We start from the raw sequence: 27,415 nt of genomic DNA, 5'->3' as shown, positions 1-27,415 counted from the left end.
CAGCAATGTAGAACTGGCATCTTCTAAAGTCCAGACAACAGGGGTGGCGTAGAATTCCCCATCAAAATAAGAAAAGAAAGAAAAGAAACCACTACTTTAATTGAGAAGATGTGAGTCACAGTTGTACCACAGCAGAGCCATGGATCCTTGGGAAAACTCCCAGCCCCTCCACGCACCTCAGGTTTCCAGGGCGGTCAGGCAACGAAGAACTTCACAAGACGAGTCTGCAAGGCAGATAATCAGCAGGGTGGTCACATGGTGTGGTGGCTGCTGGTAGGTCTACCCGGGCATTTATCTTCAATGCAGGTGGCAGAGTAGATGCAGGGAAGATGACCCCAGGGCCTGGACAGGTGGACGGTACTGGGGAGGGGCTGATCCACCCAGCACACAACTTCTGAGCCTTTAGTCTATTCAGGGCCCAGTGTTCATGCCTGGGACACAGAGATAGATCACATCCATCCCCCTGCCAGGCACATTGTCACAATAGAAAGTGACAGGCAATCTAGGTAAAAATTTCAGGAAGCAGAGGACAGAATGTTCAGCTCTTCCTAGATGCAGGGAGAGCTTCCTGGGGAAATTCAGGCTGGGCCTTGAAGGACGAATCAGCATGGCTGGAGGATGAGGGCCTCTCATCAGGCTGAGGGTCAAGGTGAACATTCCAATCTACTATGTATATAGCATGTGGGTGATCCAGGGCAACACAGTACCCCTTAATTCAGAGAGGGGGCGGGGAGAGAAAGAGAGAAAGAGAGAGAACTGTCTTGGCAAGGGCAATTATATGAGAGGCAGGAGGTTTTCTCTTCCTCACAATTCTTTATGGCTAGGCTACTCCAACAACCTCTGCCCCGTTGTCTCCCTGTCTTCACACCCTGCTTCACAGCCTTTCCACTAGACTAGAAATTCCTGGAAAGTTGGGTCAGGAGTCACCGGCAACAAGACAGAAGTAATGCGACCTAAAGCTGGTGATTGGTCAGTACCATGGACAGAGACACGGATGTTTTCCCGTCCAACTCTTCCCTTGGCCACTTGGGCTTCTGTGAATTGTCTTCCTTATCCATGCATACAGGATATTAACAACCACTTTCTCCTCTTATGAATTTCACATCACAATTAGCAAACCAGGGTCTGAATTTTGCTGGAACCCATTCAAATTTATAGGACTCCATTTGGAGACTTTCCTGGTGCCATTTTGATCAAAATTGACAGAAGCTCCACAGACCATCCTCTGTGAGTGTGGCAGTGGGAGGTAGAACCCATTAGGACTCTGATCCTGGGGCTGGGTGGGGGAGAAAAAGGGTAGATGTTTAATTGAAGGCAAGGATCTTGGGGCTCCCCTGGGCCTCGGGTCCCAGGCTGATGCTACATGTAATCTCCCCATTATAGGACAGACGCCCGAGGGGACTTGCTCTGTCGGCTCTGACTCCTTTCTGTCCCTGGGGGCCTGCTTTCCCACAGGAAGACTGGGGTGGCTGCAGACAAAGTCCTCAAGCAGGGGCCATTCCTAAGGTAATTCCATGGAAGAATTCAAGTCCACTACCGGAAACTCAAGGTCAGCCTGAGGAAGTGAGGAGGTGAGGTGACATCCTGAAACCCCAAATCAATCTTGCCTGAGCCAGACACCCACTCACAGATTACTCTTAGGATAGCCAACAGGAAATGGTGGAGCTCTGCACTGAAGCCAAGACCTCACTGGCAACTCTGAATTCTTGCTTGTGAGTGGGGCTCCCTTCAAGAATCACCAAGCCAAAAGAGACACCCGGGAAAACCAATCTGATGCTGCAGGAATCCCCAAACATCTACTGCTGCCAGGGGTGGAGCTTAAAGGATTGGAGTCCAGAGTTGCTCACTTGAGCCCTCTCAGATACAGAGGCTAAGGCTTCATGAAGTAGCCACTGGCCAAAGAGTCAGAGGCACTGACGGTCATTCTAGTGGTGCCATTTTCCTGGTAACCCACGTCACTCCATAAGACACTCTGAGGACTTAATGCACTGGGCTTGTGACACCTGCCTGTCTCGCAGAGTAGTTAAACAGACTATGAAATCTTACTGACCCTGAACACACACTTCCCTATCCCCTTGTGCCTCATGAGACAGAGCAGCCCATTATCTTCTCAAGACATTCCTTACCCACCCACTTGTCTTTAATTTGGACACACTGCATAGCTTCCAGTAAATAGTGGTTTAATTGTAGCACCTGTTATGTGCCAGGCACTGTCCTAAACATTGAGACCATAATGGTGGATATGAGACTCCGGGACGGTCATCCATCAAATGCCTGTATTTTATTCTTAGTGTCTGATGACCCACCTGCTTCACCCAGTGGACAGTGGTTTTTCAGTGTTCTAACTCCACGGCGTAGCATGGCTGATTCTCCAGCTCGGCTAAGTGAAGGCCATGAAAACTATTTGAAAACACTCTAAAGTACTCTAAGAAGGTAAATTGTTATTAACAGAAATGACACTCAATGTTCCGGCCATTCAGCCAGAGATGAAAACCAGAAGAAGCAACAGAAAGGAAAGAAGGAGCATCTCTCGATGTTTCGGTTAATGGAACGAGGGACACCCTGACAACAATGAAGTCTCATACAAGACGCTGAAGGGCTGCGGGAGTCGGGCAAAGGAAGAGATTCTTTTTAGCTGGGTTAGTCAGAGAGCCGCCTCGCGGTGGAGGGTGCATCCCAGCTTGGAGATGGAGAGACAGGCTGAGTGGTGGTGGCACAGGGAGGGCCAAAGGAACAGATGAGGGATGAAAACTGGTCGGGTTTGAGCAGACCAGTGGGGATCACACTGGTTCTTCTTAAGGTGCAGCCTCTCAGGCCCCTCCAGAATCAGGACCTGCAAAGGGGCAGGCTCATGATTCTAACCAATTCCTGCACAAGATTCAGATGCAGAAGCAGATCTCTGGAGGGACCCACAAGTTCACGAACGGATGGGAGGGGAGGTGGGTAAAGATAGACCATGGTAGCCCTTGAATACTGGACTGTAGTCCAAAGGCATGAAGGAGCCATGGAAGGTTTTAGAGTAAAGGCATGGTGCCATCGCTGCTATGAATGCAGGGGAAGGATGGATTGGGGGAGGAGAGAAACTGGAAGCAAGAAGTCCCCAAGGGGGGCTGTTGCAATAGCCCAAGCATAAAGTAATGACATCTTAAACCAGGACAAAGGCAGCAGTGGTGGAAAGAAAGGAATTAATAAGGAGTAGAGGCATCTGGTGGCTCAGTCGGTTAAGTGTCCGACTCTTGATTTCAGCTCAGGTCATGATTTCACGGTTCATGAGTTCGAGCCCCGCGTCGGGCTCCAGGCTGACAGCATGGAGCCTGCTTGGAATTCTCTCTCTCTGCCCCTTCCTCGCTTTCTCTCTCTCTTTCAAAATAAATAAATAGATGTTTAAAAAATAAAAAGAAATATGGAGTAGAATTGACAAGACTTGGCAACTGACCGGAGGTGGGGGGAAATGAGACGGGGTCGAAGGTGGATTACTCCAGATGTCTTCGGTGTTTTTACTATAAAATAGAACTATAAACACACGAGACCTTATACTATTTCACACTTATCTGATTTGAAGAAACAGCCCCCTATCTCTTGGCTCCCAAGGATTTACAACGGCTGGAGACAGTATTAATAATGATGTATTTTATAGTATATGAACTTTCCCATCTGCGGTACAGCCATCAAAAAGTCAATATGAGTAAATTGACAAGCTTGTCAATGAATGAAATTAATTTTCTTTTTCTGCTGCATCACTAAACATAATTTCGGAACGTCATGGTAATATTCAGTGTCCATTAGCATGGCCACGTGACAGAGCGACGGACAAGTTACAACATGAGGAGAAGCGGCGCTCTCGTGGCACGAACGCACAGGGGCACACATGCCTGCTGAAACAGGCATTTGTTCGGTGGGCACACAGCCCCCCGGTCTTCTCACAGAATTTGCCACATGTGTAGCCAAGAGACCTCTGCCCTCTGAGCATGAGAATACGGATTTTAGCACCTTGCCCAGTTTAACCTCAACCCGAGTGTTCTGTAGCGGAACAGATGGTCCGGCCGAGGAGGAGGTTATAGGGGATCAGAAAGTCGAGGCTACTTGTTCAAAAAACAGGAAGAAAGAGGTTTACAGAGGATGCCACTCAGCCAAGCCACGACTACAGCCCAAGGCTTCCAACTGGGCAGTCCAGCCATAATCGTGGGCCCGGCTGGCTGGCATGGGGATGGGAGGAGGTCCTCAGGGCAGCAGCAGACACGGGCATTGATGGTGTGTGGCCGCTGTTTCGTGGAAAGAAAACAGAGATGGTTGGGTGGTCGAGAGCTTGTGGGAAGGTGGCTGGTGCATTCATCCGGTCACTGGACAACTCATCATGGACACCGCCCATGGCGTATGCTGTTGTAAGCCTTGGGGACACTGCAGAGAAGCAAAGACACACAGCCCTGCCCTCACAGATGCCACGGCCCCAGTGGAGAAGCCCGAGTACGTCGTGAACAATGAAGAAGGCAAGTGCGGGCTGCAATCAACGCCCTGAAGGACGTAAACAGGGAGGACGGCTGAAGAGGGTGGCCTGGTGTGGATGAGGGGCCTTAACCGAAGGAAGGGGTCCCAGTTTTGGGTCCACTGACCCACTCTTTCCAAACCAACAGAGAAGGAAGAGCAGCCACCATTTCTGGGCTGCTTCTTAAGTCCCCTTTGCTGAACAGGAGCTTGTTTAGACGCTCACACACCCCAACGGGGCAGGTCCTGCTACCCCCACTGTGCTCAGGGAGGACCCGTGACAGTCCAGGTGGGTCCAGGGCCCACACCTGGCCGGCCGGGCCCCAAAGCCTCTGCCCTAGTCCTGCCTCGCTCAGCCAATTTTGCTGATCCGTTCACGTCTCTTTGGGTTTTGCTTTCCACATAGCGGGATTCTCTCCCGAGCCTGCACGGGACATCAGAATCAGTGCGGGGGGCGCTTCAGAACCTGGCAAAAGGCACCATAAGGCCTCGCAATGTGAGGCTCAAGACTTCAGTAAACCCGTGGCCTTTACTGGTCCTCACTCCTTCCACCTCTGAAATGGGAATAACAACTCACCCTGTGCACAGCATGGGCTATTGGGACGATGGAATGGATGAGAAAGTGTACTAATAACGTCAGCTTTCCGTTACTTTTGCCACAGCATGCTCTTGGGGAGTGTGTGTGTGTGTGTGTGTGTGTGTGTGTGTGTGTGTGTGTTGTGCCTATAAGACACCAGCCACGATAAGCATCAATGTCTCTATTCTGAAGATAGGTATATGGAGACCCAGAATGGCTAATTGACTTGTCTGCGCTAAAATCATGTCTTGCAAAGGTCAAAGCCCATGTTCTACCTCCCTAAGGAGAAATGTCCTCCTCCCCGGCCAAGGCAAGTGCCCTCTGTGCCGTCTCTGGTGCAGATGGTGAGGGGAGCCAGCCTTCCCGAGGTACCAGTGGGGGCTCTTCTTGCGGCATCTGGGCAGAAAAGAAACAGGAGCCCACGCATCAAGTGCTTAGATGATACAGCTTATCCCATAGCTGGGATCCCACGGCTTCACACGCCGCACACACAAAAACACCCGTTGCTGGGGCACACCCACCTGGCTTTTGCTTTCCTTGCTGACGGAAAAAATTGCCTCGTGAGAGCCAGTGGCCTTTCCCATTTTCTCTAAAAGGTTGGAAGGGTTTTCTGCCTTCCGGTTGACAACGTAGATGACAAAGATGGATTTTCAGAGCGAATATTCGTGTCGTTTGTGACCGTGTTTGTGCAGCAGGAAGCAGGCAGCTGGATAATGGAGCCCCTTTGGGAGAGGGGCTGAGGACCGTGTTTTTTGCACCTTGGTCCTTTTGGGCCGTGCCACTAATTGGAACTTACCGTCCCATTAATGAGTTCTCTCTCCAGAGATTCATATGACCATTTTGACTCTAAAGTCCCTGCCTAATGGACTATTGAACGACAGAAAACCCGCACAGCTTTGTCTCAGAAGCTCTCCATTAAATATACAGCAGTCCCCAATTAACCCCAGGCTTAAAGAAACAGAGAGGCGAAGCAACTCTCAGGCCAGCTCTGGGAAAGAGGGCTAGATTGGTATGATGTAATTGCCCTCCCTCCCTGGAAAAGGCCAGCGTGGCCACCATCTGAGCAGTGGACACCAGGCCCCTCGGTGGCCCAGAATCAATTTCCATCCTCAAGATGCCACCTGTCCCTTCCAAGTCACTCGCGTCCTAACGGTGACCCTGGAGGGTGAGGCTCATAGGACCCGCGTCTTCAAACCATTCCCTGGCTGGCTGGAAAGCGGTTCCATGGCAACAGTGGGGCCAAGCCAAAGAGGGAGCCCCAGGGACACCAGTGGGGAGCTGCAAAGAAATGAGCCCGTCCCAGCAGGGCTGGGATGAGGGTTTTTCTCCAGAACCTCCTTGTTTCTTCAGGAGAGCACTGCCAAGATTCCTAAGACCTCTAGCTAGATGCAGATCTTATGGCAGCCTGCCCTGTTCACAATCCTTCAATGGCTCCCTACTGCCCTCGCTATGAAACTCAGGCTCCTCCCAGTGTAATAGAGGCCTCAGTGTGCGTGTCTAGTCTCAGTAGCCCCATGTGCCTCCTCAAACTTGATCTCAGCAAATGCCGAGCTGCTGTGGTCCTCACGTCCCTTCCCCTCCCACACCCTTGGCCTTGGCTCAGCCACACCCTCTCTCACCCAGCCCCCAAGTCTCACTGGATTCATCCCCCTAAGGAAAGCTCCCCTCACCCCGCGCCCTCTGCGTCCCCAGCACAGCCCCAGGCCAGGGTCTAAGTTCCCTTCACTCTGTTCCCACAAGAGCCCATATTGACAGCATGTCCACTGTAGAGACCTGACCTCATTTGTTTGGTGTCTTTCTTGCTGGAACGGGGTCTCTCCACCTCGGCTGTACTGATATTTTGGGCTGCTTGTGTATCTGTTGCGCGGGGGGCTTCCTGGGCATTATGACAACCAAAATGTCCCCCATCCACTGCCACGTGTCCCCAGGGGCAGAGTGACTCCTGGGTGAGCATCACTGGGCTAGACCGTCAGCTCCTTGAGGGCACGTCGAGCAAAGGCAGAGGTGCACGGAACCAGAGACCTGCCGGTGAGATCCTCGCTGCCCTCCTTGCCAGTTGAGTGTGCCCCCAAGCAAGCTGCTTTCCCTCCCGAGCCTCAGCTTCCTCACCTGTGAAATGGGGATAATGGCACACAGCACGCACAGCGGCTTACCATAATGGTTGGTGTTGGCAATCAATATATATTGCTCTACCATTTGGCTGGATGGCGTGCTTTAAATCCACAGAAGATTTAGTGTTAGATTCAGACTCACCTGCCTATCATGGACCCCTGCCAATCCCATTCAGCTCCCACCATTGTTATCGCTATCATTCTACAGACAAGGAAACTGAGGCCCCTTGACTCGCTCAGGATCTAAGCAGCTACCTATTGGAGCTCAGACTGAAAGCCTGTCTTCTGGCTCCAAGATTGTCGGGGTCCCTTTCCTCTCCAGAACCTGGTAGGTTCTCTCCCTTCCACCTGCCAAGCCCCCATCCCACCCTGTCTGGTGATCCCTGTGTATCCTGAGGCTTCAATTCCTTGTCAATTCCTCTAGGATTGAGTGTCCACTGTATGTCTTCTTATGACACTATCACACATCCCCCACTAAGCCATAAGCTCCAGGGAGGCTGAGTTAGTGACCGAGTATCAACTACTTTGTCCGGTGCCCGGCACAGTACTGGCACTTGCTATGTGTTGAATGAACGAATAAGTGACTCATAAAAAATAGGTAAGATAGGACTGAACAACCAGGAACGTGGCAGCCAGCAGACCGGGGAGAGCCCCTCAGCTCTTGAATGGTTCTTCTCCGTGCAGGTGTCTCCAACTTTTCCCAGAGACACTGCTTCTTTATAACGAACCCAACACACCACATAAAATAGGGACAATCATACAGAGGTGATATCAGGGCCTGCCATTTTTAGAACTGTGGCTCAGGCCCACTGACGTGTGGTCAAGCAGAGGTTTGCCAGGGGTCAGCTCCGCTGGCAAAGCCGTCCCACAGTCCGTGAGGTCAGTGGATGTGGGGGAGCTTTGCCAGAATGCCTGGTCCCTCTAACCTCATCCAGTTCCTCCACGACCCCTGTGGACGCTGAGCACCAAGCCTTGCCTCCTCCTGTTCCAGCTTTCCCCAAACACCGCCAGGTGTTTTCCCGCACCTGTGGTCTCCTACCTGTGCATTAAGTCGCCACCTACATGTGGCTTCCTGGAAATGCTGTCCTTCCCTCCCACTCCGCCTGGGCTCCCATAATGCCTTGCACTCCCCTGACATCCAGCTCCCTCATCTGTTCCACTCTGGATGGCCAGCCTTGCCTGGTTCTCAGGCCTTCCCTCAGCATCCCTAGCATTCCACACTGCACAGGTGCTCACCAGATACCTGAAGCACGACTAAATGCATTTTGCACGGGCGCACACATTTGGACATGGGATTTCTGCAAGTCCCTTGCCTGGTTCCAGGATCACCAAGCAACCCTCTGATGATGACTCAGCCTCTCCCGTGAGGTCTGCCAGTGGGCGACAACACCTGGGTCAGAACTCAAAAATTCTGACCCATGTGGCTGTTTGTGATTCTTACTGAACTAGCAAATTGGATTCTGGCTTCCTGAAAACAGAAGCAAGCACAGAGCGACTCCCTTGCGGGGCAGGGCATTGTCTCCGAGCGTGCCTGCTCTCACCCGCTCTCCCAGGACAAATATGGAAATTGTTCTCCCTTTGTCTCCTCCCTGTCCCCAAGAAAGGCAGGCGAGGTGGGAAGGAGAGAAAAGCCGCACTAACCTTGCGGCTTCTTCCGCTTTGCAAAAGGAAAGCAGCGTTTACTTAAAAATACCGCACAGAAGAATCCCTTCCCCGGGAAACAAAATAGAATCACTTCTTTAGGGGGGGAAAAAAAAATACAGTTCCTAAAACACCCAGCCATACCCTGCGTATGTTCTCTTTAATTGCGTTTTATTAAGTTTTATACCATTTAATGATGGCTTAAAGAATCACTACATAAACAATACTATTTCCGTGTAAGAGGGTTGGAATATTTCTAATTCGAGCCAGTAAAACCTCACTCCTCGGTGGTTTATAAAACTTGAGTGCATTGATGCAGCAGCACTCAATTAATGTCAGGCCGTATGGATTTCAATCTGGCTTGAAATATATTTAAACAAATGAAGTAGATACAAATGTTGGCTCTTTGGCCAGCCAGAGCTAAAAAATCCATTTTCTATCTCATTTATAATAAGAACTAATTTGAATGTAATTTATCTAAAGCACAATGTTTCCTAATTTTTACATGCAACCATTACTTACACTTTAAGTAATAGTTATATCCATGGATCTCCGTGCACTTAATTGAAAATGCATGTTATTAAAACGTGAGACTTAATCCTTCAAAAATAAAAGCATTATCCTAAAGAATAATTGAATACTCAGACACAGAGCAGGAGAGACGGCGGGGGGGGGGGGAGCTTGAAAAAAAAACCCCTCCCCTTTAAACACGGTACTTCTCTCTTTTTACGTGGTATTAGAATTATGTCAGAGTGAAATTAGCCACTCTCGACCCGTTATTTCAATTCAGATTACTACTGCCTCTCATCCGAGTGTCAGACTTGGCATCGGAGTCAAATCCGTCTGCCGAGGAGTGACATGTCAAGGGTGACAGTGACAAATTGTCACTAAGTGAGGAATAACACATGACAGGGCATGTGTCCGTAATGAGGCATATGCATGCCAGGAAGCCTCAGGACGCGCGAGGCTAAGGGCGGAATGCTAGGAGCACTCCCGTCGCTGTGAGCTCTCATTAGGGCTCCTTCGATGGGGGTTTCCAGCATTAAAATAAATAAATAATAAATGAGCTTAAAATAAAATAAGGCCTTTCTTTGGGACCTCTTCTCCCACACTCACGATCTGTCTCTTTCTTTCTCTCTTTAACATCACCGAGATCAAGGTAACCCCCACTCCAGAATGAAATGATTCTACCTCTGTGTGTTTGTATGAATAAGTCTATGAGGACTTTGAGACACGGTCCAATTTAGCAGGCAGGGGCCATCACACAGACATTTCACAAGAGCACCAAAGAGCAGATTTTGTACTGGTCTCCAGTGCAAATGACTGTGTTTTTTACCCCAAGCAAAATGCAAACTGTTGGAGGGAGAGAGAGAGGGAGGGCAAGAGGTATCATTATGAAAAATTAACTCAAGAGGCCACAAAAAATAGGAAGGATTAAGAAAGGGAGAGAGAATCCCTTATTGTTTTCTTGTCTTTAATTTCACATATGGGATCTCCAGAATTTTTTGTCCAGATGAACAGTGATGTTTTTATACCCAAGTCACAGGGATACATAAACACATGCTGGGGGGGGGGGGCGGGGAGGGCACCTGAGTGGCTCAGTCAAACATCCGACTTAGGCTCAGGTCACGATCTCATGGTTTGTGGGTTTGAGCCCCACATTGGGCTCTGTGCCAACAGCTCAGAGCCCAGAGCCTGCTTCAGATTTTGTGTCTCCCTCTCTCTCTCTCTGCCCCTCCTCTGCTCACTCTGTCTCTCTCTCCCCCTCTCTTTCTCAAAAAAATAAATAATAAAAATAAATTTAAAAAAATAATTAAAAAAGAGACATGCTATTGGATTTTATTGGATAGTTGGATAGATGGGAGGAGGTTGGAGGGTGGATGGGGGATGGGTGGGGGATGGATGGATGGGTGGATAGATGGTGAAATAGATGGGGAGGGTGAGGAATGGATGGATGGATGGGTGGATGGATGGATGGGAAAATGGATAGGGAGGGTGAGGAATGGATGGATGGATAGATGGTGAAATGGATGGGGAGGGTGAGGAATGGATGGATGGATGGATGGGTGGATGGATGGATGGGAAAATGGATAGGGAGGGTGAGGAATGGATGGATGGATGGATGGATGGATGGATGGATGGATGGGGAGATGGGGATGGGTGGATGGATGGATGGATGGATGGGGGATGGATGGGTGGGGGGTGGATGGATGGGGGATGGGTGGATGGGGGATGGATGGATGGATGGGGGATGGATGGGTGGGGGTAGATGGATGGGGGATGGGTGGATGGTAGATGGATGGATGGATGGTGGAGAAGGGATGGAGGGAATGGGTGGATGGGAGACGGGTGGGGGATGGATGGATGGGGATGGGTGGATGGGTGGGGGATGGATGAGGGGTGGGGGATGGGGGGTAGATGGATGGATGGGGGATGGGTGGGGGGTGGATGGATGGATGGGGATGGGTGGGGGATGGATGGATGGATGGATGGATGGATGGTGGAGAGGGGATGGGGGGAATGGGTGGATGGGAGACGGGTGGGGGATGGATGGGTGGGATGGGTGGATGGGTGGGGGATGGATGAGGGGTGGGGGATGGGGGGTAGATGGATGGATGGGGGATGGGTGGGGGGTGGATGGATGGATGGGGATGGGTGGGGGATGGATGGATGGATGGATGGATGGTGGAGAGGGGATGGGGGGAATGGGTGGATGGGAAACGGGTGGGGGATGGATGGGTGGGGATGGGTGGATGGGTGGGGGATGGATGAGGGGTGGGGGATGGGGGGTAGATGGATGGATGGGGGATGGGTGGGGGGTGGATGGATGGATGGGGATGGGTGGGGGATGGATGGATGGATGGATGGATGGTGGAGAGGGGATGGGGGGAATGGGTGGATGGGAGACGGGTGGGGGATGGATGGATGGGGATGGGTGGATGGGTGGGGGATGGATGAGGGGTGGGGGATGGGGGGTAGATGGATGGATGAGGGATGGGTAGGGGGTAGATGGATGGATGGGGATGGGTGGGGGATGGATGGATGGATGGATGGTGGTTGGGGGGAAGGATGGGTGGGCACAGAGGTGAGACAAGAATTGTTGAGTCTACAGGTATGGCCGGGACAGCCCCCTGGTGTAATCAAATGTCACATGAGAGCGTGGACTGTCCAAGGCGGTCAGCAGCTATTGGAAGATTTTAAGCTGAGAGTGAGTGGCCAGGTCCTCATGGTGGAAAGATCACTGTGGCTTCAGAGTGGCAATCAATGGGGGCAGATGGGAGTGGAGAAAGGTCACCAGGGAGGAGGCTGCTGCAATCTGCCAGGTATGACATAGTAAGTAAGGCCCAAGACAAGGTGCTGAAAGCGATCGAGAGCAGGGAGAGAGAGAAGGGATGTTAGAGAGAAATAACCAAAGAAATTGGTTAACTGGTTGGATTCATAACACGGAGAGAGAGACCCTGGATGACTCCCAGGTCTCTGGTGCGATGGTGGGACCAGGAGCCGCGACAGGAGCACAGAGAAACAGCAGGCGTGAGGAGGCAGTGATGGAGTGACCGCCTGGGTAGATGAGGAAATCCTAACGAGGAGCCCGGTGGGGAGCCCTCAGCACCCTGGCGGGGGTTGAATCTGCAGCAGGAGGAGGAGGGAGCTGTAATCAAAGACTGTATTTCAGCAACACTGAAGAGTACCCAAGGGGCAGCGTTGGCCCATTCCTATAGTACGACGCTCTACGCGCAGATCTGTATTTTTAAGTGGGATTATACGTTAGACACTGGCTTGCGATTTGCTGTTTTTCTCTTAATAAAAATATCATGGACGTGTACCTTTTTTTTTTTTTTAACCTCATTTTTAATGGCTGTTTCAACTCACGTCATAAATAACTGACTATATTCCCTGTTGTGGGCGTTGAGATTGTTTCTGGGTTTTCACGGTTATCTATGCCTTCCTGTGATGTTTGCCTCTAATGCAACTGATCTTCTTTGCAAGAGCTCCCCAGAGCCCCCACGGTGATCAAAGGGAGAGAGAAGAAGAAGACAGGGGTACAGAATGCCTAGATGCTCTCAGTTGAGGCTGGGGACCAGGGATCTGGTGGCGAGGGATTACTTAGGGACCATATCCCACCTGGGGGGACAGGAGAGATGCAGATACCCAGGGTGCCTCTAAGAATTCCCATCTGTGCCCACGGGTCCACTGGTTCCATGGTCTCTCCAGGGAACTTAATATACCATTCACTTAAAGGTCATTTTTCTTTAAGATCATTTATTTATTTTGAGAGAGTGCACGCGCACAAGGAAGGGGCAGAGAGAGAGAATCCCAAGCAGGCTCTGAACTGTCAGCATGGAGCCCGACGCAGGGCTCGAACTCACAAACCTGAGCTGAAATCAAGAGTCAGACACTCAACCGACTGAGCCACCCAGGTGCCCCAAAAGTCACGTATTAAATTCAGTGTCACAAACATTTGTGTATTGATTCTCACTGTGAAGGAGATGGGCCAGACAGAGTAAACCACCTAAACGCCTCCTGGCTGAGTGCAACAAAGTTTACTTTTTGCTCAAGCAAAATATCAGTGCTGGGGGGAGGGGGTGTCTGCGGGAGGCTCTGCTCAATGGGTCCCTCAGGGGCCCAAGCCAACAGAGACTCCATCCTTGTGTAGTCTTGCCTTCTGGAACATTCCGCCCCTTCACATGGCAGAGGGAGAGAGATTAGGGAACCCCACGTGGGCTTTCCAAGGCTCCTGCTGGAAGTCTGGCACAGGGGCACCGCCCCGGGGACAGAATGGTCACATGACCACACCTAACGGCAAGGGGCCTGGGGCAGGTGGGGGAGACCAACAGATCATTTGCTGGCTCTGCCCCAGCCTACCCTGTGGCAACAAAATAAGGCCAGTCTTCCATCGAATGCCCACCGTGTCACGGCAGAAGGTTAGAAACAGCCTAACTGCCCTCTGACAGGGAACCGATGAAGTTCATTGCTGGACTCGTCCCTAGAATATATTTTAATCAGAAAAAAAGAGAGAGAGAGAGAGAGAAAGCACTTTCATATCAATATGAAATCATCTCAAAATATATTCCAAAGAGGGGGCGCCTGGGTGGCTCAGTCCAGCTCTTAATTTCAGCTCAGGTCATGATCTCGTGGTTTCATGGGTCCGAGCCCCACATCGGGCTCTGCGCTCACGGCGCGAAGGCTGCTCTGGATTCTCTGTCTCCCCCTCTCTCTGCCCTTCCCTTGCTCTCTCTCTTTCTCTCTCTCAAAAATAAATCAACTAAATAAACTAAAATAAATGCGCAGAGCGGAATGTACAGAACGCTGCCACCAGGTAGAAGGGGACATATTCACTTGACTGTATACTCGTCAAAGGTTTGTGACACAGGAAGCCGGTGACCTTGCTTGTGTTTAAGAAAAGGGATGCGTGTTCCCAAACCGGGGAGGGGAAGGCAAATTTCACTGCCACCCTTTTCCACCTTCTGAATGTCGAAGCATTGTCAACATGTGACCTGTTCAAAAAAGTCTCTAAACCGCTTTGCAAAAACCCTCATGAAAATGGACTTTAAGCCCCCACATCCAGATGCAGGAGCCTGTGCACACACACACACACACACACACACCCCATGAGCACGCCCCAGCGTTTCTGACAAGCTGCTGGCTGCCTCTTTGGGGCACAAGAAAAGCCACCACGTCACAGCTGTGGCTGCCAACAGCACTAAGGAGGTCACTTTCCTCCAGGCAGACTTTGTCCTCTGGTGGTCACTGCTCGCGGTGCCCTCTGGCCTGGGGGAGGGGCTCCTGTCTCGATTACAACAGACGCGGCTGATTCCAGGTGTTAGATCTTTCGAGGTGTCAGGAAGCCCCAGGCAGATCAGAGACAACTGAACTGTTCGCTACTAGGGAGGGAGACCTTGGTGGCCAGAACTGGGCTCCCAGCTGCAAACCCAGGGGCCACTCCACCCACGCCCACGCCAGGGGAGCGCACGCCCCACCTCCAAATCCAGCCCAACTTCTCCGAAAGCACTGGGAGCAAATACCGCAGGGAGCAGCCCGCCTCTGCCTCCTCGGTGTCATCCCCTCCCCAGGCCTCTCGGCACTGCCCTCTGGCCCCAGGAGGACAGGCGCCCCCCAGAATCGTCCCGCAGCTGTGTACTTGGCAGGTGTGTGAGCACAGGACGGCTGACGCGGGGGGCTCTCGCCTGCTCAGCTCAGCAGAAGGGCGCCAGGAGCCTGCAGACTCACAAGACAACCAGGGCAGCCGAGAAATCCCTGGACCTTGCAGGAGGCCTGTCAAACGCAATGTTGGCAGGGGTGAGGTTCCAGCTGAGAGAGAGAGAGAGAGAGAGAGAGAGAGAGGAATGAAGGGGGAGAGAGGGAGAAAGAGGGGGAGAAGGGGAGAGAGAAGGAGACAGAGAGAGAGAGAGAGGGAGAGGAGAGAGAGAGAAGGAGAGAGAGAGGGAGAGGGAGAGAGAAGGAGAGAGAAGGAGAGAGAGAGGAGAGAGAGGAGAGAGAAGGAGAGAGAGAGAGGGAGAGAGAAGGAGAGGAGGGAGAGGGAAGGAGAGGGAGGAAGGAGAGGGAGAGAGGGAGGGAAAGAGAGGGAGAGGGAGGGAGAGGGAGAGAGAGGGAAAGAGAGGGAGAGAGAGAGAGAGAAGGACAGGGAGGGAGAGAGAGGGAGAGGGAAGGAGAGGGAGAAAGGAGAGGGAGAGAGAGAGGAGAGAGGGAGGGAGGGAGAGAGGGAGAGGGAGAGAGAGAGAGAGGGGCTCGCAAAGGCTCCGGTCCACCACCTAATTAATTTCAAGTGTTTGGGGAAATCAGAGAAAATTTGAAGACAAATCCCAGACCTCCAATTGGACAAGGCTCCCTCCCTCGTCTCCCACCCCCCCCCATGCCTAGTTCTCATTCAAATGTACCCCCAGCCAGCCAGGCTCCTCCTGGGGGGGGGGGATGGGTCTCAACCTCCCCTCCCTACCATCAGCCCGCCCCTGGAGGTGGCCACCCCTGCCCAGCCTCAAACAGGAAAAGCAGGGGGCCCCAGGCTGCCCAGTCCTCCCATGGGCAACAGTGAGTTTATGGATCTCAGCTGTGTGCCAGGGTGCGGGATGGGACTCGATGGCTTGGGGGGGGTGGGGGTAAAGCCCCGCGGGACAACAAGGGCGCAGGGCTGTCCCTGAGCAGCTGGCCGCAATGGTGGGAGAGAGGGTTGTTCCAGGCGCACAGGGCGACTGGCTGCGTGCTGGGCACTGTTCTGGGCACTGGGGAAAGAGCGGCGGTCGGTCCCTTGTCCTGGAGCTGGCAGAGGAGACAAGCCTCGGAAAAGAAAGAAGTCAACGCGCAAATCTGATTGTGAGGATGGCAGCAGACTGTAACACAAAAGCCTGGAGTCAGAGTGGGTTAGGAGGGTGTGGGCAGAGACGAGCCCCCAGGAGGGGCAGACCCAGGGGAGAGTGAGGGGAGGAAGAAGGCAGGGGTGCAAGGGGGCGCACATTGTGCAGGGCTCATAGATGAAAATGAGCTGGGGGCATCCAGACACCGAAAACCCCCTGAGTGCCTGGGGCAGAGGGAGCCAAAAGCAGGGAGGAACCAGAGAGGTGGGGAGGTGGGGAAGAGTCGGCGGTGGGGGTGGAGGGAGATGTGCCATCCGAGGGGACGTGGCACAAGGGCGAGGGGGGAAAGCAGGAAGCCAGACTGCATTCGGATTTGAAATCTCCAGGCATCAAAACGCGAGACCACGAATCAGATCCTGAGAAGGTGTTTGCCCCGCGCACCAACAGCCAGGGGAGAGAATCAGAACATATATAAAGAACATCTACAGATCAGTAAGGAAAAGACAGAAACAATCCGAGAGGAAAGGCTCCGAACGGGCTTTCCACGCAAGAAGAAACACCAAGAGGCCACAAGCGGACGAAAAGATGCTGTCTGTGCTCGGCAAATAATTAGGAGACGCACACGGGCTGCCCCGCGGATCTGCGCGTGGTGCAGGGCGCAAGGGGGCACACGGCCCGCTAGGAGGCGCTTGTGATTATTTAAGGATAAATACTTTTTCAATTTCCAAGTGTTATTTCTCCCAAATGTTTACGAAGCCGTTAGGACACGAGTAGGTATCAGGTCGGCTGGACCTAATACTTAATAAACAGAACTGTGTGGGTATTTCCTTGGGTTGAAGGGTGCGTGAAACATTCCTGAGACCAAAAAAAAAAGGGTGGTGCCAGGGACTGAGGCAGCGTGGGGACCTCGGGGGTGAGAGAACATAGGGCAGCCTCTGAATCTTGCAGGGGTGCAGAAGGCGGGGCCACGTCCGTCAGTCAGGGGGAGGGGTCTGGAGGGGATGTGCCAGAAGCACAGTCTTCCTCCCGGGGGCCGTATGAGCTCTTCCAAAGGATCCGTGTCAAGCTCCGTTTTGTCCGTTTCAGGAGGGTGCGTGCGGGCAGCGCGATTCGACGTCTGATGGGACTCAGAGGCAATGGTCCAAGCCCTGTGTGGTAGCTTGAATCACGTCCCCCAGAGTGACGTCTCAGTCCTAACCCCCAGAACCCATGAGTGGGCCTTTCCTTAGAATGAGGGGTCTTCACAGATACAATTCAGCTGAAAATCTCAAAACGCGATCGTGCCGGATCTCGGGTGGGCCCTAAACCCAAGAGTGCTGCGTCCTTATGAAAGGCCGGCCGAGGCAGAGATCTGAGAACCAGCCGGGCACAGCAGAGAGGGCCGTGACGCGCAGACAGAAACAGAGAGTGGAGAGAGACCGCCTCAAGCCACAGAGCGCCAGGAGCCACCAGAGTCCGGAAGACACGGGATGGCCCTTCCCCCGAGCCTTCGTAGGGGGCTTGGCCCTGACACCCTGGTTTAGGACCTCTGGCCTCCAGGACTGTGAGAACAAACCCCTGTCGTTGTACCAGTTTGTGGTCATTTGCGGCGGAAGCCACGGGATACGAACACGCCCCGTCTGGCCTCCGCAGACGGCCAGCCCACACAGGACCCACCTGCCACCCAGAAGTAGGGGGTGGGCTTTGTTCGTCGTTCAGAGTGGGGCTGTGCCATCGCAACTGTCGGGACACGCAAACCCACCGGCTGATCCAGCCGTCTCTCTGCACCGTTAGTGACCCTGGTCTCGGCATGGTGGCCTCCCAGTGCGGCTGTCCTGTCACAGGAGGAAGCAATGGACAGACGCACGGCCCGCTAGACACAAGAGACAAACAGCACCAACCAGGGAGATCGGGGCTGGTTCCCGCTCAGGCTCTACCATTGTGTGCTGTGCAGTCATGGGACTGTCACCTCCCTCTCTGGGCGCCTGTTGGCCCACGTGCCGGAGGTCTGGTTGAGAGATGTTAGCGCTGGACCCTTAGAAACCACCCACCAGGGGCCCTAGTATGTGTGTGTTAGGCAAGACCGCCCTGAGTCAAGTCACCATGGTGACGACATCTCCATCCTTGGTGGGCGGGGCAGGTCCCCCGGATGTTTCGGTCCATTAGCGCTGTTTTAGCAAAGTAGCACAGGCCGGCGGCTTAAACAACGGAAGTGCATTGTCTCCTCATCCCGGGGGCCAGAGGTTGGAGATCCAGGTGTCGGTGGGTTGGGTGCTTCTGAGGGTGGGAGCGAGAACACGTTCCAGGTCTCGCTCCCAGCTTCTGGAAGCCTCAGCATCCCTTGGCTTATGGATAGCTGTCTTCTCCCTGTGTCTCCTCGGTGTTTTCCCTCCGGGCAGGTCTCTCTGCTCAAACTTCCCCTTTTTATTAGGACACCACTCATAGTGGATTAGGGGCCACCCTGAGGACCTCATTGTAGCCCAGCGACCTCTGGAAAGACCCCTTCTCCAAATAAGATCACATTCTGAGGTCCTGGGTGTTCGGATTTGGGGGGGGACGCAATTCGACTCATACACTGGAACAATAACTAGAGGGCATGGATCCTTCCAGAAGTCAGTCAACCATTTGGTTGGGGAGGTAGGTGAGGGATACAGCGGCACCTGGGGTGGCATCTGCTAAACTGACGTGGTGACAGGTCGAGTGCTTCGTCCTTTACTAACGCTGTGAACTCAGGCAAGTTTCTTAAACCCTCTTAAGGCCTAGTTGCTTCCTCTATCACGTGAGAATAAAATCTCAATACTTTGCCCCCGGGGTGTCTGTGAAATGCACAGACAAGGAGCCCGTGAAATGCACGCCTGTAACCTCGGCAAGCAGCACACGTTGTGACTGTCCTATGTCCCCAGGCTCTGGCACCTTGTGGGCATTTGATTCACGCGTGCGGAGTAAGGGAGAGAATCAGAACATGTACAAATGAACCAATAAGCAGGCACCATTTTTGGCAGGCTTAGGAAAAGGCCACTAAGCTTCCTCGCTGATGGGGAGAAACCAAAGTGCTGGTGAGTTGAAAAGATGGCCTGTGTCCCCGCGCGTCTCCGCCAGGGCATCTTCCGTGGGAGAAGGCAGCTTCGCGGTTTCTCCCACTGTCAAGACTGGTAAATGTTTTATACTTATTTACAAGGCAGAGCAATTATGTCTAATTATTCCATAATGCAAACACATTATGAATACTTATAGCACCATTTTCCCCCCTCCTCCTAAGGAATCTGGCGGAACTGTGTGTTAAAGATATTTTGTGTAATTGAAATTTGGAACAGGTGTAGCGAGGAAAAAAAGAGCCTTCCTGACTCAGAGGTGAGGGAAAGTGCCAGACGCTCTCCGGGTTGAACAAGGAAGCCATTCCAGGAAGGACTGGGGAAGGGCCCTGCTGTGGGAGGCCCCGCAGGTTAGAGCATCACCTTCCGGCAAACTCCCAAGAAGAGGTCCCGCGCCAGCCCTCTCTAACACGGCATCTCTAACCCCTCTCATTCCTCAGAGCACTTCCCTCCTCAACATGTCCTCACCTGCCCACGTGTCCATGGCCTGCGTCCCCCACGAGAAGGGGAGAGTTTTTGGTCTTGCGCCCCTGCAGTCAAGCACACAGTTGGCACTCAATAAATTCCTGTTGAGTAAGCAAGTGAATACTGGATAAGTCAGCCCGGAGGGGAAGGAGTTGGGGAAAAGGAATTAGTATTCAATGAGCACTTATTATATGGGACAGTCACATGACAGCGTTTAGTCGAGCTCGAGGTTTGGCGTTTTACCCCCAGTGCACAGATGAGGAGACTGAGGCTCGGAGACAGCAAGTGGTTTGCCAGAGATCACACAGGGACAAAGCTCGGGGCTCACTCCCACCTCTCCACTACAGAGGCCGCCTTCTGTGTCCCATATCAGCCCCCTGAGACAAGACACACCCTGGGTAGGCATCCAGGACACCGTAAATCGCCCGATTGAACAGTACCGCCGTGATCAAAACGGAGCCATCAGACACAAAAGCTGTTTTTAAAACTGAAAAGGGGACCCAAGTGGCCAGGGGGTGGCCATTCATTAGACGAGCTCATTTTCCCGACCGCTGAATGGAAACCTGAACTGCAGGCTCTCAACCTGAACTTCGACTTGGCCTAATTCCGTATCAAATGATGAGTCTGCCACCTGTCCTGGGTCTGGCCCGCAGAAGAGCTCAAAGGGCATCTCTCCCCTCACTTGGCCTTGACATACAAATCCTATCTGTTCTTGTTTAAGAAACAATAACAGCATTTATACCCCGTCCCTGCACAGATGGCTGGACAGTCGCCTGTTCCCACGGCTGCCCTCCCTCTGGGAGAGTCGGGGGTGGGGACGGTCACTTGGACGTGAGAGTAAGGCTGATAACACCACTGGCAGGCAGAGAGCCCCTTAATTGGGGAAACAGATGAAATTCACCCACCTTGAGGACAGAACATGAACCCAGGAGTCAGACAGACTGTGGTTAGGACCTGATCTCTCACGTACATGCTGTGTGACCTAGGCGGGTCACTTCACTTCTCCACTCAGCTGTCTTAGCCATAAAAGAACCCCTTCTGTTTAGAGTTATTGAGGGTTTAATTTAATGGGAAAACGTACGTAGATCACTGCAGATCTGACTCGAAACGAGCTCCTCAAACACGAGCTATTATTCTTAGATTACCGAGACTCTCAGTAAATGTCTCCTAAACCCACCAACTCTCCGGGAACACAGCTGCAAATCTGGTTCTTTGTAGAAGAACCCTTTCCAGAACTCATCCGGCAAGTCAGGTCGTTACGGGTTTGTGAGACACCTTAGAAGTCATTTGATGTGCCCATTTTACAGACGGGGACACCAAGTCCCTGAGAGGATCAAAGAACTGGCCAAGGCCACTCAGGGAGCCAAGAAGCAGAACCCCAGATTCCCGAGTGTTTCCCCTTCACTTCTCTTGCTCTACTGTATCAGTCCACTCCCGCTGCGTAACAAATGCCCCCCCCCCCCAAACATAGTGGTGACCTAAAACAACAACAATCACGTTCTTCCCTGTATCAGTTTGCTCAGGCCGCTCGGGCAGAACACCACAGACCGAGCAGCTTCAACAATGGAAATTCATCTCACACAGTTTGGGAGGGCTAGAAGTCCAAGATCAAGGTGTTGGCAAGGCTGGTTTCTCCCAAGCCCTCTCCTTGGCTTGCCAGCGGCTACCTTCTCTCTGTGACAGCCTTTCTTCTATACACCTACATCCCTGCTGTTTCTCCCCTTCTTACGAGGACACCAGTCAGGTGGGATTAGGGCCCCACCCTAGGTTAACCGTAACCACCTCCTTGAAGGCCCTAACTCCAGAGACAGTCACGTTGCCAGGTACTGGGGGTTAGGGCTGCCACATATAAACTTGAAGAAGGGGACAAAACGTCGCCCATGACCTTGTCTGTCACCGTTTCTACGGGCCACGGATTTGGGAGCACTCAGATGGCCAGTTGGGCCAAAGGCCCTCCTGTTGTTGCAGTCAGATGGTGGCTGGAGATGGACGGTGGAGGCTGGAGGCCCTGGGGCCTGCCTGGGCACTTCTCTCTCTTCATAGTCTCAGGGCGTCTCCAGGAGGTCTGTCTCTGTGGACCGGCCCGGGCTTGCTGGGCAGCGGGACGGCTCCCATGGGAGGACAGGGCTCCCTCCCGAGTGACCCCGCCAACAGGCTGGCAGACAGGCAAGCAGGCCATGGCATCGCTTTCACGTCACGAAGCGTACCATCTTGAAGAGTGTCCCCGCAAAAGCCTTGTGTACCCAGAACCTCAGAATGTCACCCTATTTAGAAATAGGGTCCTTAGAGGCACCTGGGTGGCTCAGTCGGTTGAGCGTCCGACTTTGGCTCAGGTCATGATCTCACGGCTCGTGAGTATGAGCCCCGCGTCGGACTCTGTGCTGACAGCTCAGAGCCTGGAGCCTGCTTTGGATTCTGTGTCTCCCTCTCTCTCTGCCCCTCACCCACTTGCACTGTCTTTCTCTCTCGCAAAAATAAAGATTTGAAAATTTTTTTTAGAAACAGGGTCTTTGCAGAAGTAGGTAAATGAGGTCATACTGGAGTAGGTTAGGGTCTCAGGCCAATACGACTGGCGTCCATAAAGGAGAGGGAGAATCAGACAAGGGGCAGAGGAGACCCAGTGGCACAAGGCCACATGAACACAGAGACAGAGACTGGAGCAGGGTGGCCACAAGGACCACTAACTGCCGGCAGCCACCAGCAGGTGGCTGATCCAGGAGAGGGAGCACAGTCCTGCCCAACACCTTGAGCAGTGAGAAAAGAGATTTCTGTTGTTTTAAGTCACCCGGTTCATGGCGATCTTTATGGTGGCTCTAGCAAACTATGACACAAGCCCGCCCAGATTCAAGGGGAAGAGAATTAGGCTTCACCTCTGGAAGGAAGGTGGCAAAGCTCCTTCCAGAGCACAGGGACAGCAGATAAGGCAGTGACCACCTATGAAAAGTGCGATCTGCCACAAACTCCGGGTTAACTGGAAGAGGGACCCTCCCGAGCCAGGTCAAGTCCTCTGGGATTGACCACCCTAGCCTGGACAGCCCTGAAGGGGTTAAGATGAGCCAGAGCGGGAGCAGGAATGGAGGTGAGTCAGGTGGCCAGAGAAGCTGGGGAGGAATGGGTCCTGTTCCAGCAGGAAGGAAACCTACATGCCATCACCCTGAAAGTCTGAATAAGGACGTTTGCCAGGCAATGCCAGGAACCGCCCAAGCTTTAGGGAAGTCCTGTGTCTCCGGGGCTGACTGGGGCTTCAGAGGATGGATGGTCCTTCCGATTCGAGAGGCACTCTGGCAGCCGCTCCCTGGCCACTCCCAGCCCAAGCCCGGCCTCCCGCCTCTCTTGCTGCCACGCCCTCCACTGAGACCACAGGGACTTGCGATTTGCTTTCCAGATGCCCCTCAGAGTGTTAGGGTCCGGGTGGAAGGAAGGTGGCAGGAGACCTCTGTTTCCCAGGAAAGCTTGCCGGGACCACTCCCTACAGGTCTGAACAGGAGATCCTAGCAATCCAATCACTTGGGATGCTAAGGGTTGCACTAAACCAAAGCTCCACCTTGAACTGCTTTGATCTCAAAGGAAATAGTTTACTTCCTTAAAGAATAAGGCTTGAAGTAGGGGCAGCTCCAGGCAGGCCTTTTGAGTTAAAGAAACCCCAGCCGCAAGCACGGGCACATTCAAAAGTGACCAGTCTAAGAGAGGTTTATTGCTCGTTCCTGTAAAGCCCAAAGCAGGGTTCTGATGGACAGGAGTCTCCTTTCCAAAGTGTGATCCAGGGACCCAGGCTCCTTCCACCCTGGGGCTACTCTGTCTTCAATGTGACGCTTCCAATGTTTCCATGTTCAACTGCATCGGATTTACAGGAAGGGAAAAGTCTTGGACGATGGATGGGGAGTAGGGGGCGGGTCACGGCCCGTCTCCCCTACAAGGATGCACGCGAACTCCGTGAAGGCAGAAAGATGAGTCTGTTCTAGTCTGTAATGTATCCCCAGTGCCATGAACCTTGCAGACCCACAACACATCTTGGTTGGATGAACAAACAAAAGGGCTGCCACGGGAATCAGGACTGTATGTCATCTGACTTGTGCCCGGTAGGATAAGGAGAGGAGATTTAAAAAAAAAAAAAAATTCCTTCCACCATGAATATAGGTCCTCCTCTTCTGGCTCTTGGATCTGACCAGTCCAACTTAGGAGGCATGTTTACCCCCAAGAGTGGGTTTCACCACGCTCAGCGAATTAGCTCTTGCTTTTAGATTTATCCCTCATGGTGGCAGGGTGGCTGCCATAGCCCCAAGCATTACATCTTCACACTGCAGCATCCAGAGCAAGAAGGAAACAAGGAGACTAGTGAAAGGAACACCTCCTATACACCTCTCTCGTCTTGTCGGAGAGGAAGATCTTTCCCAGAAGCTTTCCTGTTCATCTCAGAATCCAACACTGGAAGTTTGTAAGACTACTCCCTTGCAGATGGCGCCAGGGAGCCCGGCCAAGGGAGTAACAGGGTTTCTGAGCCTCTAGCATGGAAGGTGAGCAAGAGTGAGGGAAGGATAGAACAGGCTTTGCCACACAGCCGTCCTCAAGATCAGCGCCAAAGTGGGGCACCACCGAGGCTGCCTGGTGCGGATGTCCAGGCCAACCTGGGAGGGGAGCCAGGCAAGGCCAGAAGGGGCACGTGCTGCACGAGGCACCCCTAGGTAACTAGTGATGGGCCCTGTGCCCCAGCCTGGCACAGCCCGGGTCAGCACTGCCGGCCCAGCTTGGCGAGCCCCACCCCAAGAGAAGGGAGCCAGACGGTTCCCGAACAGCCCATGACATAGGGTTAGAGGTGCCCCCCCGACCCCTGCCACCAAAAGAAGTTTGAGAGTGGCGATGAAGCAGGTGGCTGTGAATGGCCACTGCCCCTCGGGGTTCAGCCTTGCATTAAAAAAAAAACTTTTTCTTAATATTTATTTTTGAGAGAGACAGAGAGTGAGCAGGGGAGGGGCAGAGAGAGAGGGAATCGGAAGCAGGCTCCGGGCTCTGAGCTGTCAGCACAGAGTCCGACGCGGGGCTCGAACTCACGAGCCGTGAGATCATGACCTGAGCCAAAGTTGGATGCTTAACCAGCTGAGCCACCCAGGTGTCCCAAGCCCCGCGTTTCTGCAGTGGCTCCTATCTGAAGTCAGCAGCACGCGGACTCAGGCAGAAGTCACCGTCTACCCGGCCACCGCATCCCTGGTCCTCCCGAAGCCGTTTTCCTCCTGTTTAATTCCCCCCTCTTTGGGCCACTTGATAAAAGTATAACACAATAGGTTTCCCCCGGAAAGGATGGTATTTTATCAGTATTACAAAGCACCTTCAATTTGAACTCAACTTGTAACCTCAGCTGAAGACTATTTCGCTTTTAGTCACTATTATGTGGAATGTTATTCATTACTTTCTTTTTACTCCCAGCAATGTGTTTTCTATCAATGTGTATCTTTTGGAAGTCGTCTTCTTTTTTTTTTTTTTTTAACATGAATGAATGTTTCTCTACTACGATATTATATGAGGAGACAGCATGCACGCTAACCTCCAGAGTGTCTGACTTCGTGGAAAGGAAAACCAAAATGGAATTGGGTTAACTCTTTCTCCTGGGCCCATCCTCAGGACGCGCTGGGTCCCGAGTTCTTGCCGCTCACCTGCCGAATGAGAACGGGGCCCCACGGGGCTGCAGCACAGGCTCAGTCTTTGTGGTCGTCCCAAGCTTTGGGGCTCGTGGTCCGTGCATGCTTACGCGCAGGGTACACAGGGGTTTGGTGCTCTGGACCCGTGGCACCAGGTGTCGCCCCCATTGAAGAGAAGGCTTGCTCTGGCCCAGGAAGCAGTCGCAAGTGGTTACAGCAGGGGTGGTGGCCTCGGCACGCGGGAGAGTCTGGGGTTGGGTGCAGAGGGTCATTTTCTGAGTGACCCTAGGAAAATCACTGATCCCCAGAGAGCCCCGGTGAGCCCCAGTGCCATCTCTGCGGAGTCAGTGTCCTCTCCCAGGGCTGTGTGTGGCTTTCCATCTCTCCTGTCCTTGTGCTTGGCCACCTCTGAAGGACAGCACTCTCTTTTTTTTTTTTTTTAATTTTTTAGTGTTTATTTTTGAGAGAGAGAGTGCGCGTAAGGGGTAGGGAGGCAGAGAGAGAGGGAGACACAGAATCAGAAGCGGGCTCCAGGCTCTGAGCTGTTAGCACAGAGCCCAATGCAGGGTGCAAACTCATGAACCGCAAGATTATGACCTGAGCCGAAGTCGGACGCTTAACCGACTGAGCCACCCAGGCACCCTGACAGTGCACTCTTTCTACATGAGAGTCACAGCTGTTCAGAAGAAGCAGAATCGTCCAACGTGGTCACTGTTTCCGGGACTTTACAGTGTGGGTAGGAAGAAAGGCAAGAAATACCTCCTATCCTCAAGGCACCATCCCAATTCTGCCTACTCCAGGAAGCCTTCCTGGTCCTTCCACCCCGCTCTGTGCCCTGGGAGCAGGTGGTGAGCAGAGTCTCTCACATCATTATCTGTGGATCTGCATGCCTCTGTCATGCCCAAGCTCCCCTCTTTGTGCCTGAAAGTCCAGAGCCTAATTTCTACTCAAAGATGCTCAGAAAATACTACTGACTTAATGGAGACACCCAAGGGTATAGACAGAGGTAACTGCAAAGTAGCATCAGTCTCTGCACCTGCAAGGGGGTCTTGTGAGCATGATATGAGCACCCCCTCAAAACACAGGTTCTGGGAGAACTGATTTAGAGGAAGGTGAGGTGCCCTGAAGGGCCAGGTCATGGCCAAATGGTCCCTTGGAAAGCTGAATGTCGTCATTTCCACCTGACAGTGAGAACCCATAATGAACCAGGCGTGCTGCCATTTCCAAAGAGCCCTGGGGACAGAAAGGAAAACTATATTTGAAATGTCTAAGCCTGCAAGGGGTTAATAGCTAGACGGTGCAAGAAACTCCTAGAGATCAATAAGAAAGAGAGCCGACCTAATCATAGAAAATCAGGCAAAAGGAAAGAACAGGCAACCGACAGAGGAAGAAACCAAAAGGACCGACACCTTTGTGAAGAGATTCTGGAACGCACTGGTCATCAGAGAAATGTTATTCAAAACAGAGACAGCGCGTTACACGTATTAGACGGGCAAAAATCAGAAAGCCGAGTCATGCCGCATGTCGGTAAGGATCCGGGCTGCGACACCACTCGGTCAGATCACATGCCCCACGACTCAACAATCCTCCTTCTGGGTCTGGAGCCCCCAAGGAATTCTCCCGCTGGCCCAGGAACACCCATGAGGGCATAGCCAGACCGCATCTCCCCGAAGCCAAGCCTCACTCCACTGTGAGAAGCACCTGTTTTCTGCATCCTTCTAAGAAAGGGAAAATCGCAGCCAATTCGTCAATGGCAAAATGCTCCCTTCTCACTTAGGATTTTTGTGCTCGTTCAAAGGGCTCTTTCAGACTTGCTTAGCCACAGCTCTTTTTTCAAAATCATCTTCCACTCTTAGGCTCATGTAAAGGGGAAACATAAGTGAAACAAACTCAGTAGGGTCATCTTAGCTCTCCTTCCTGCCCGGGCCCAGCAATTACGCACCAGCTTTGGACTTGCTGTTGATGGTGCCCACTTTCCCCAAACCACGTCGCTCCACGGCATTCACTGTGAGTGGTTCTTAAAACAGCGCACGGCCATCAGCCCCCCATCAGCTACAGTCGCCCTGCACCGGTTCCAGTGCCCGTGCTGTGACGTCTGTGGGGGCGGGGGGGGGGGGCAGGGGGA

At 52.7% G+C, this 27,415-nt stretch overlaps 1 long non-coding RNA gene across 2 annotated transcripts; it reads right to left on the bottom strand.

Moving 5' to 3' along the window:
• Nucleotides 1-79: 79 nt before the first annotated feature.
• Nucleotides 80-27,368, bottom strand: LOC122239702. 2 transcript variants are annotated; one of them, XR_006219081.1, is made up of 4 exons: nt 27,233-27,368; nt 19,661-19,758; nt 5,335-5,455; nt 80-224 (listed from the first exon to the last, which is right to left on the bottom strand). It is a non-coding gene; the product is annotated as an uncharacterized LOC122239702 (long non-coding RNA). The 2 variants fall into 2 exon arrangements; XR_006219082.1 differs by lacking the exon at nt 5,335-5,455.
• Between the last annotated feature and the right edge of the window lie 47 nt (nt 27,369-27,415).

Source organism: Panthera tigris, chromosome B3, assembly GCF_018350195.1.
Source record: "Panthera tigris isolate Pti1 chromosome B3, P.tigris_Pti1_mat1.1, whole genome shotgun sequence".
In the NCBI taxonomy this organism is placed as follows: domain Eukaryota; kingdom Metazoa; phylum Chordata; class Mammalia; order Carnivora; family Felidae; genus Panthera; species Panthera tigris.
Note: the sequence above shows the minus strand (reverse complement) of the source record. Positions and strands in the feature narration are given on the sequence as shown.